Below are 12,040 nucleotides of genomic sequence, written 5' to 3' on the forward strand. Positions count from 1 at the left end.
TCAAGTGAGTCTCCCAAGTCACTGGGGCTACAGGTGTCCGCCACTAGGCCCAGCTAATCTTCGTATTTTTAGTAGAGACGGGGTTTCACCATGTGCCCAAGCTGACTTTGAACTCCCGACCTCAAGTGATTTGCCCTCCTTGACCTCCCAAAGTGCTAGAATTACAGGTGTGAGTCACTATGCCCCGCTCATTTTCTTATTAATTAAAAATAATCCGGCTGGGTGTGGTGGCTCATGTCTGTAATCCAAGCACTTTGGGAGGCCAAGGTGGGTGAATCATTTGAAGCCAGGAGTTTGAGATCAGCCTGGCCAACATGGCGAAACCCTTTCTCTGCTAAAAATACAAAAATTAGCTGGACATGGTGGCAGGCTCCTGTAGTCCCAGCTGCTTGGGAGGCTGAGGCAGAAGAATCGCCTGAATTCGGGAGGTGGAGGCTGCAGTGAGCCGAGACTGCACCACTGCACTCCAGCATGGGTGACAGAGTAAGACTCTGTCTCAAATAATAATCATAATGATAATCATAATAATAATAATAAGCCGAGTGATAACAAGTTTAAATAATATTTGACACAAAATATAGAAGTTATAAAATGATAATATGGTGGTTACCATTATTTTTAAACTTTTCCTTACCTGATAATATAGAAGACCTATTTAAAATAAAACATTTTCTTTTTCTTTTTCTTTTTTGAGACAGGGTCTCACTCTGTTGCCCAGGCTGGTGTGCAGTGGCTCAATCTCAGCTCACTGCAGCCTTGACCTCCTGGGCTCAAAGGATCCTCCCACCTCAGCCTCCTGATTTGCTGAGACTACAGGTGTGCACCACCATACCTGGCTAATTTTTGTATTTTTAGTGGAGACAGGGTTTCACCATGTTGCCCAGGCTGGTTTTGATCTCCTGGCCCCAAGCAATCTGCCCTCCTTGGCCTCTGAAAGTGCTGAGATTACAGGCGTGAGCTTCCACTCCTGGCTGGAACAATTTCTATGATTACTAACAATAGGATCCAGAGCTTTTCCCAACTTAAAACAGTAATTATAAGTTCAATTAAAGAACAGCATTGAATCCTTACATTAGAAGCAGAGCATGCACTTTGTTAAAAGTGCTGGGCACAGTCACCATCCCTTGCACTGTGGGAAAAGTACCAGAAATCTGTGGTTGGAGATGTGACCCAAAAGTTACGAGCACTAAGTCCAGCACTGCTTGGGAAATCTGAAGCCTGGCTTTAGCAAGTCCTAGCTGTGTGACTTTCAGCAAGTCACTTAACTTCTCTGAGCCTTAGTCTCATCAGTCATAAAACAGATAATAAATGCTGATTCTTGGGTAAACTTTATGAGAGAATTAAATGCCAAATGCCTGGCACAAAGAAGTGATCAAAAAGTATTAGCTTTTAAATCATGACCATCAATCAGCAAAATTTAGTCCCAAATCATGCTTTTCTAATATGCAGATTGGAGGGAAGAAAGACCTAAGCAATGTAGAAGATGGGTTCCTGCGTCCCATGCATACGTAGTACAGAGCAGCCAACTCAGCATTCGCACATGACCTTGGAAAGCTGTGGTGCCCCATGCAGCCAGAAGACAGGGAGGCCAGATTCATTAGATATCATGCAAGATTTCTAACAACACGCTATTGTAATTCAACAATTTACTATATTCCACCAGAAAAAGAAGACTAACCCCTGTCATATGAAAAGAGGAGACTATGCCAGGCACAGTGGCTCACACCTGTAATCCCAGCACTTTGGGAGGCTGAGGCAGGCAGATCATGAGGTCAGGAGTTCAAAACCAGCCTGACCAACACAGTGAAACCTGGTCTCTACTAAAATGCAAAAATTAGCCAGGCATGGTGGTACATACCTGTAATCCTCGAAGAGAGAGAGAGAAAAGAGATATTTCCTTATTTTTTATTTTTTCAACTTTTTTTTTTTTTTTAGACAGAGTCTTGCTCTGTCAGCCAGACTGGAGTGCCATGGCACAATCTCAGGTCACTGCAACCTCCACCTCCCAGGTTCAAGCAATTCTTGTGCCTCAGCCTCCCAAGTAGCTGGGGTTACAGGCATATACCAATACCACCCGCTAATTTTTGTATTTTTCAGTAGAGACAGGGTTTCACCTTTCAGCCAGGCTGGTCTTAAACTCTTAACGTCAAATGATCTGCCCACATCAGCCTCCCAAAGTGCTGGGACTACAGGCATGAGCCACTGTACCTGGCTTCAACTTTTATTTAAGATAAAGAGATATTCATTTTGAGTGAAAAAGTAATACTTTTTATGATAATAGAAAGCAATTAAAATATTTTAGTATTTTTAGGATCAATTTTGTAACCTAGGGAAAAGAAAAAAAAAGCCAGGAGGAGGAATGGAAAGCACTGGCTCCTGGGGTAGGACTCAGCCTGACTGGAGAGGGCTGGGGTGGGGATTATTTGGAAAAAAAAGTCTTAAGGTTATAATGATGAATGAAACAAGGGGATCAAAGTCAAAGTTATTTTTAGTAGAACATAAAAGACTTTGTATTCTAGAATGAAGAAGCATTAAGTATTTACTATAAATTTCAGTGTCTTCCTTCTAAAGAGGCTTTTTTTTTTTTCATATCCAGTGGAGAATAAAAGTAATTGAGAGTGGAGAGAATAAGGAAATTATAAGAAAAAATTAACAAGCATGTAGACCCCAGCTAAATGTCCACTGGTGGGGTAGAGGGAGATATGTTAAAAAATATTTCAAAATATTTAAACACTCCAACTTTGACAAACAATAGTAACACTAGAGTCACTTGGTAATAGCAAATGAGATGACAGGCTTATTTCCATATACAGTGTGGGCCTGACCCCTAACATATGCTATGGTAGAGTAAATGCAACACCAGATTTGGTTGCTGACACTTAAACACCTCATGCCTGATAGCACATTGCAAGTAAGGACTTTGATGTATAAAAGAGAATTCGTAAAGTAGGACTGAGTACTAAGTCAAATTAACTAAAATCCCCACAAAGCTCTGGTCTGTCTGGCCTGTCTTTCATTTGTCTAGTCATTCTATGCATTTATCTCATAAATATACAGATTTGCTTTGCTTGGGCAAATCTTTGCAGGTCTCACCTGGGCTCACTCTTTTTTTTTTTTTTTGAGATGGAGTTTCGCTCTTGTTACCCAGGCTAGAGTGCAATGGCACAATATTGGCTCACCGCAACCTCCGCCTCCCAGAGTCAAGCGATTCTTCTGCCTCAGCCTCTCAGGTAGCTGGGATTACAGGCATGCGCCACCATGCCCAGCTAATTTTGTATTTTTAGTAGAGACGGGGTTTCTCCATGTTGGTCAGGCTGGTCTCAAGCTCCCGGTCTCAGGTGATCCATCCACCTCAGCCTCCCAAAGTGCTGGGATTACAGCCGTGAGACCCTGCACCTGGCCTGGGCTCACTCTTAGGGTTGCATTCAGCTGGGGGATGGGTGGGCGGCTGAGCTCAGCTGGGAGAGCTGGGATGGTTGAGCCTCTCTGCAGTCTTTCCTCCTGGGTTTCCTCAATGCATGATGGCCTCAGGGCAGTTTTCCAAAAGGGTGAAGGCAGAAGCTGCAAGATCTCTTCTTTCTAGGCTCTGGAGCTGATACACCACATTCTACTGGTCACAAGCCTAGCCCAGATTGACAGGAGTAGCTGCAAAATACTGTGGCCATGTGTTTCAGTCCACCACAGATGATTGTAAGTGCTGTGAAGAAAGGTCAAACAGGGAAAGAGAAGGGAGGTGCTGAGATCCATCACGGTGAAGGCTTTACTTTTAAATAGGGTGATCAGGCAAGACTGGAAATGATGAGAGTCAAGACCCCCTGAAGGTAAGGGAGTGAGCCACTTGACTTTCTGAGGGTAGAACACTTAGGGGAGAAGAAACAGCTGGCTCAAAGCCCTCAGGACAATGCGTGCCTGGTGAGCTTGAGAAACAGCAAGAAGGCCAGTGTGGGTAGCCCAGAGTGAGGGACCCGCAGCAGGAAATGTCCTCAGAGAGGACACAGGGCAGTCCAGTGAGGCAGTACTGATCATTGCAAGGACTTAGGTTTTCCTTCTGAGATGAAAAGCCACTGGAATTTTCACCAGGGCACTGCTACAATCAGATGGACATTTTAGCAGGATTATAGACAGAAGGGGGTAAGAAAAACCAGTCTGGAGGGTGCTGCAGTAATCCTGGTGAGAAATCAGGGGAGGGGAAGACAGTTTGCTTATGGATGGACTGTGGGTGTGACAGAAAGAAAAGGAGCAAGGTTTTGGGCCTGAGTAACCGGAAGGATGAAATTTCTCATAAATGGGTGGGAAATCCTCTGGAGGAGCAAGGTGTGGGGAAGATCAAGAGCTCAGTCTTGTACCTGTTAAATTTGACCTGCCTAGGAGACAGCCAAATGGAGGTCTTGAGTAGTCTACAGGATCTAGGGGTCTGGAACCCATGGGAGAGGCCTGGGCTGGAGATACTCTGGGAGTCGCCCCAGATATAAATGGCCATGAGAGCTGCAGGACTGGGTGTGATCACTTTGGGGCGAGGGCAAAGAAGTCTAGGGACTGAGCCCTAGAGTTTGAGGTGAGGGCAGTGGGGATTAGGGGAGCCAGCAGAAGGTGGATCCTGTATGCCAAGGGAAGAGAGTGTCAAGGAGGAACGAGTGGCAAATGCTGCTGAGAGGTCAAGTGGGATAAGGACTGAGAATTGACCAGTGAATTTAACAACTTGGAGGTCACTCGGATGCTTGACAGGAGCGGTTTCTAGGAAGTGGTAGGATGGAAACCTTATGAGAGTCAGTTCCACAGAGAATCAGTGAATTGGAGGCAGCTAGTCTAAGCTACTTTTGAGGAATCTTCCTCAAGGATATGATCACTGGAGTGAGTGGCAGTCAAGGCAGGGGTGGAGAGCACATCACTGGAGGAGATGAGATCAGGGATGGAGAGGCCAGGGTAGCAGAAGCATCAGCCATGGGAGTATTGAAATCACCAAGAATTGTCAAGAGTAGTGATGGAGAGCTGGGAGCTAGCTACTCAGGGAGTGACTTGTGGGACCACAGGAAGATATGGTGAGTGCTGAAGTCCAGTGACATGAGAGTCAAAGCTGGGTGTTTTTAGGGAAGGAAGGGGATCAGCAGTGACGAGAAATGAAGGCATCTTGCATGTTGCCAGGTCCAGTTGGACGAGGGGAGGTAGGAAGATTCCAGAAGAAACCGTGTCTTCGGGGGATAACCAGGTTTTAGGGGAAAAAAATGGAGGAAATTTGTAGGGAAGGGAAGAGGAAGGAGGAAATTTTGTTGGTGTAAATACTGGAGGGCACAGAGGATTGGTTTCAGAAGTCAGGGAGGGGTAGGAGTTGGAGGAATAAAAGAGAATGTGAGGTGAGCTGGAAATCTGGGTTTCTTGTGTTGAGGTATCTAGGATGAAGGGCAGGATGAGATTGCTGGACTCAAAGCAGCAGGTGGTGGGCAGGGCTGGGGGCAGGGAGGGGTACTGGCCTTGCCACGCATGGCAGATCCCATTCCAGGATCCTGCAGCTTCCACTGGGCTACTGCTGAGTTGAAGGTCTTAGGTACAGCACTGGGCCCTGTCCCTGATCTGTGAATGCGGAGCTGGCAGAGGGTTGGGCTAATCTGAGGCCCCCCGAACTTTGTTGGGTTAATTGGTGGGTTTGAGAGCTAAGGGTGGAGACTGCAGCAAGGACTTTGAAAGTAGCTCCTTTCGCTTTGCATTCACCTCAAGGACCTAACAGCAGGGAGTGGTGAAGTTGGGAGGACTCCAGAGCTCCTATGCTTTATTAGGGTGACTTATGCACTCACAAAACTTCAGTTCTGGGCTGTGGTTTACCGCAACAGAGCACTACGGCCTCAGGGTCATCAAGGGCTATTTGAAGCATGAGGTATGGGAAGAATCCAAGCCCATATATTTTATCCTTAAGGGGATCTAAGCGTGCTGTCGGAAAAGTGGGAGTTCAGAGTTGAGTGAGGAATTTCAGGCTACATTCAAATTTTCATCTTATAATTGGGGGAAGTGCCAAGATTTTGTATATTTAAAGCCCCGAAAAATATTCTAGAAGAGAGATGGAATTAATAAAACATTTTCCCTTTAAAAAGATCACTTCTTCCATTACTTATTTCTTCTGCGTTTTGAGAAACTTCTTGAAAGTGTGGCGCTTCTAATGAATTCCAAGGAGCTTTCTCAGGTTACCACCACAGGAGACCAGAACAGGATGAGAAACATCATTATTTTGATTTGAGTGATTTCTTGAAGAGTTGAACAATAAGACAAATAGAACACCATTAATGCATTTTCTTATATTTTCCATTTAGTAGCAAATGTAAAAGAGTGTTGGTTATGGTCTTAAATAATAATGGCCATCTTTCTCTTTTTTAAAAAAATTCAGGTTAGTTTTACATAGAGTAAAATGTACAAATCCTTCATGTGCAGTTTAATGAGCTTTGTAAAATGTATACATTCATGTAATCACTGAAATCAAGAGAGGGAACGTTTCCCTCACTGCTGAATTCTTCCCCATGCCCTTTGCCAGTAAATAACCCCTGGGTGAGGCAATCATTTTGATTTCTATCCCTGTAGATTAATTTTACCTGTTCTCAAACTCCATGTGAGCAGAATCATACACTTAAGTAATCTTTTGTGCCTGGATTCTTTTGCTCAACATCATCTTTTGAGTTTCAGCCATGCTGTCGCCTGCATCAGTTTTTCCTCCTTTTTCTCTTTTTGAGACGAAGTCTTACTCTGTCACCCAGGCTGGAGTGTAGTGGTGCAATCTCAGCTCACTGCAACCTCTGGCTCCTGGGTTCAAAAGATTCTCCTGCCTCAGCCTCCTGAGTAGCTGGGATCACAGGCACACAACACCACACCTGGCTAATTTTTTTTTTTTTTTTTTGAGACGGAGTTTCGCTTTTGTTACCCAGGCTGGAGTGCAATGGCGCGATCTCGGCTAACCGCAACTTCCGCCTCCTGGGTTCAGGCGATTCTCCTGCCTCAGCCTCCCGAGTAGCTGGGATTACAGGCAACGCGCCACCATGCCCAGCTAATTTTTTGTATTTTTAGTAGAGACGGGGTTTCACCATGTTGACCAGAATGGTCTCGATCTCTTGACCTCGTGATCCACCCGTCTCGGCCTCCCAAAGTGCTGGGATTACAGGCTTGAGCCACCGCGCCCGGCCCAATTTTTGTATTTTTAGTAGGGACAAGGTTTTACCATGTTAGCCAGGCTGGTCTTGAACTCCTGACCTTAAGTGAACTGCTCACCTCGACCTTCCAAAGTGCTTGGGATTACAGGTGTGAGCCACCGTGCTTGCCACTTTTTTTTTTTAATGCTGAGTAGTGTTCCATTCTATTATTCTGTTGATGAACATTTGGGTTGTTTCCAGGTTGGCTATTATTATAAATATGAACATTTTAAAAAGCAGCTTTGAAGTTTGTTTGGTAAGTCTTTTTGTGGATGTATATTTTCTTCTTTATTAAAAAAAAATTTTTTTTTGAGATGGAGTCTCACTTTGTCATCCAGGCTGGAGTGTGGTGGCATGATCTCAGCTCACTGCAACCTCTGATTCCCTGGTTCAAGAGATGCTCCTGCCTCAATCTCCTGAGTAGCTGGGATTACAGGCACATGCTACCACACCTGGCTAATTTTTGTATTTTTAGTAGAGATGGGGTTTTACCATGTTGGCCAGGATAGTCTCAATCTTCTGACTTCATGATCCACCCACCTTGGCCTCCCAAAGTGCTGGGATTACAGGCGTGAGCCACCACACCCTGCCTTATTTTCATTTTTCTTGAGTAAATACCTAAGATTAGATCATAGGGTAGAAGAAACCATAGAATTAAGAATTAACTTTAAATTATAACTGTCTATTCCATATTTCATTTCCACCAGCAATGAATAAAAGAGTTCCAATTCCTCTACATCTTCACCAAGACTTAGTGTTACCAGTCTTTTTAATTTGAGCTATTCTAGGGTGGTATATAGTGCTGTTTCATTGTGATTTTAATTTGATTTTCTGATGAGGCATGCTGGCAACTGCCTATTTAGACATCTTCTTCTGTGAAATATATTTTCAATTCTTTTGCCCAGTATCCAGCTCTTTAATCTTGTTGAGGATACGGCTCTCTCAGGCCTCTGTTGACTGACCACATTCTTTAATAGAGAAGCTAAATGTTGTAGAGACGTTGAGGAAGCAGTGGTAGAAATAAAATTCCTTGGTAAGAGATTAGAGTTATTTGTTTATTCATTCATTGATTTTTTAGAGATGAGGACAGGGTCTCCCCATGTTGTTCAGGCTTGTCTCAAACTCCTGGCCTCAAGTGATCCTCCCACCAGAGCCCCCTGGGTAGCTGGGATTATAGGTGTGAGCCTCCACACCTGGCTAAGAACATTGGATTTAGAGCTTTCCAAACAGTTTAAATTTGTCAGGACAATTATAGAAGCAACCATTTTATACATAAAATCCTCCATATGCTATTTCAATTCGGAGTTTCAAAATGCAAAGAACAGTTACTCTCTAGAACTTCAGTACAAAATTCGAGTTTGGAAAATACCTGAAAGTGGTGTTACAGCTTATGTAACATCATATTTTTTTCATATGTAGTTGTATTTTGAGATGTATAATTTAGGAACTATCCAAATTTGTGTCATGTAGGCACATACTTTAATAATAATTTGTGTCATAATGGACGTGTCCATAAAGGCCCATTAAAAAAAAAACAACTTTGCTTTACAAGTTGGCATATTCAAAAATATAAACACGAAGATGTCATATTCTAGATGAAATAATCTCTAAGATTCTTATTCTAAGAGGCTCTGAAAAGAAAATATAGGTAGCAGCAACTACCCAAGTATCAGCGATTGTTGCTAATACCAATTGTGGCAGATAATATAGGGTGAGTCATCCTATATTATTTGTCCTGACAAATTTAAACTGTGCAGTGAATTTGGCAGCTAAAGATTTAAAAACATAACTTCTTTCCTTTTGTTAAGGATAAGATGTGATTAGTAAAGTAAGGCTTATGTTCAATATTCTAATTTCAAGAGATAATCTTTTGAAGGTACGTAGAAGGTCACTTAAGACAGATTTTAATACATCACTGAGGTGTCCATGATTCTGAAATTCTGATAGAATAGAATGGACCATCTACATAGTGCTTTCCAACAGATTTTCTTCACTGAAGGGAATGTTCTCTTCTGTAATATCCAATATGAAAGCCACTATCCTTATGTAATTACTAAGCCCTTGAAATGTAGCTAGTATAATCATAGGATTGAACTTTTAATTTCATAATTAATTAAATTTTAAATAGCTACATGTTACTAGTGTCTATACTATTATACAACACAGATCTATACACATAAAGAAATAATTATGTTATTTTCTTTTTTTTGATGGGGTTTCACCATGTTGGTCAGGCTGGTCTTGAACTCCCGACCTGAGGTGATCTGCCTGCCTTGGCCTCCAAAGTGCTTGGATTACAGGCGTGAACCACCATGCCCGGCCTTTTTTTTTTTTTTTTTAATTTTTTTTTTTCCTTCCTTAATAGGGTCTTTTTGTCAGTGGGCAGACCTCCACCCCACTTGTCCTGTAGAGAGGGCACGTACATACCACTTACCACATGTTGTTAAATACAATAGAAACAAGTTTTTATAATCCACACAAGAAATGGGTCTTGTAGTCACATACAGTGTAATGTAGGAGTAGAACATGGTTTCTCTCTTCTACTTCTCTTAGGTCAACACTTTACAATTCTGTGTAAAGCTAATATTCCCTAACAGACCCTGCAGTCTTTGACGAAAGCAGACTTATTTTTATTAAAATTCTTTGTCTTTATGGTGAAGCCCCATATGTAACAGGCATGCAATAAACTTTTATTATAAATATGTAATATTAAAAATGTATAATTTCTGTAAAAGTGGAAAAAGCAGAGCTAGAGTTAGTATGGCAATGAAGATATAAGAATGACTACTATAGAATTTAAATCCCAGTAAGTTTACATAGTTGGCAGACATCTCCTTAGAGGCTAGGATAAAATGCAAACGGCATAGAACATTTCACCTGTGCCAAAATAGTTTTAAGAATTTTTCAGCAAGATTTTCATCTGGGCCGTTTTTTTTTTTTTCTTTTCGTTTTGTTTTGTTTAAAGATGGAGTCTCGCTGTGTTGCCCAGCCTGGAGTTCAGGCTATTCACAGGCATGACCATCACACACTATGGCCTCATACTTCTGGCCTCAAGCAATCCTCCAGCCTCAGCCTCCCAAACAGCTGAGACTGCAGGTGTGTGCCACTGCACTTGGCTTGAGCAGTTTTCTCTAACCCTATTCCCTGCCCTGCTTGGTACACACACACTTCTTTAGGAACCACTGTGGAAGAACCCATTGTTGCTGATGGGAATGTGTTGGGGTGGTTAAAAAAAAAAAAAAAGGTTATAAATCACTGTCCTGAAAACTCATGTTGGCAATTTTTTACAGATTGTAGCTGCACACAAATATTGTCATTCTTACAAGAAGTATCTCTGCAAACAATATTCCTTTTTCTTTCTTTTTTTTTTTTTAAAGCTCTGGGAACAAGTGGGGAGAACAATATTCCTTTCCTAAAGGCTATTCTATAATTAAGGCAAAGCGATTAGCAGTATCAGGAGTGATCTGTAATAATGGCTGACATTTGTTGAGTGCTGTTTCAAGCACTGTGAAGTTAAAATGCATTTATTTAATATCTTCATAACAACTCTATGAGGTAGACAACAATGTTATCCCATTTTAGCTGAGGAAATAGGCACAGAGAAGTTAAGGATTTTGTGCAAGATCACACAGCCAGTAAATGATAGAGCCAAGATTTCAAGCTGGGCTGACTCTGAAACTGTAGTCTTAATTCTATGCTATCCTACAGCTACACTCACCCAGGGAAAGTGCTTGCTTGTAACCAATACGGGAAAAGCAGATTCTGTTCCAACTACTGTCTCAGATTTAGCAAGTGTATAGATAAGAGAAAGCAACAGGTTGATTGCAAAGCTTACTCCTGCTCTGAAAATGAAAATTGAGGGTTGTATTCATATAAGTAATGGTTTATGCCATTATTTTTGCACCAACTTAATAGAAAAAGGTTAATTTTCTAAGCCATATGAAGAGTCCCCAAATCAACTAGGCAAAAAATTTATTTTTATATTCCTAAGATTCCAATGAAATATTTCTAGCAAGATGGAAAACCTAAAATTAAAATGAGACCTCACCAAAACCTTAATATAAAATCTTGGCTAAGTATGGTGGCTCATGCCTTTAATCCCAGCACTTTAGGAGGCCGAGGTGGAAGGACTGCTTGGGAACTCGGGAGTTCAACTCCAGCCTGGGTAACATAGGGGAAATCTCATCTCTACAAAAAATAAAAAATCAACTGGGTGTAGTGATGTGTAACTTTAGTTCCAGCTACTTGAGAGGCAGAGGTAGGATTGCTTGAGCCTGGGAGGTTGAGGCTGCAGTGAGTTGTGATCATGCCACTGTGCCCCAACCTTGGTGACAGAGAGAGACCCTGTCACAAAAAATATGAAAAAAAATTTAAAAATAAAATCTGAAAATCATGTTGACTGAATGATTAGAAAAATATAACAGGCAAGTTATTGAGGCCTTACTACCATTATTCACAAGAACATAGTGCTACAAGTAATCTAATCACGTTCACAACAATTAACTTTTTATTATAAAGTTTTTATTCAGAAAGGAGTGTTTTACTCCATAATTGAAAACATATTGTTTTAAAAGTAACACTTCTATTAAAGGTGCTTCTAAAAATGACTAAAATGAAACAGTAACAGTTGCACTTAACCATGTGATAGATACTGCTCTAAGTTTATATATTTAGTCCTCAATCCTCAAAAAAATCTAAAGAGGTAACTATTACTAATATTTATTGAGGCAAAGTCTTGCCCTGTCGCCCAGGATGGAGTACAGTGGTGCGATCATGGGTCACTCCAGCCTTGACCTCCTGGGCTTAAGCAATCCTCCCACCTCAGCCTTCTGAGTAGCTGGAATAACAGGCGTACACCACCACATCCACTAATT

Source organism: Callithrix jacchus, chromosome 17, assembly GCF_049354715.1.
Source record: "Callithrix jacchus isolate 240 chromosome 17, calJac240_pri, whole genome shotgun sequence".
NCBI lineage: Eukaryota > Metazoa > Chordata > Mammalia > Primates > Cebidae > Callithrix > Callithrix jacchus.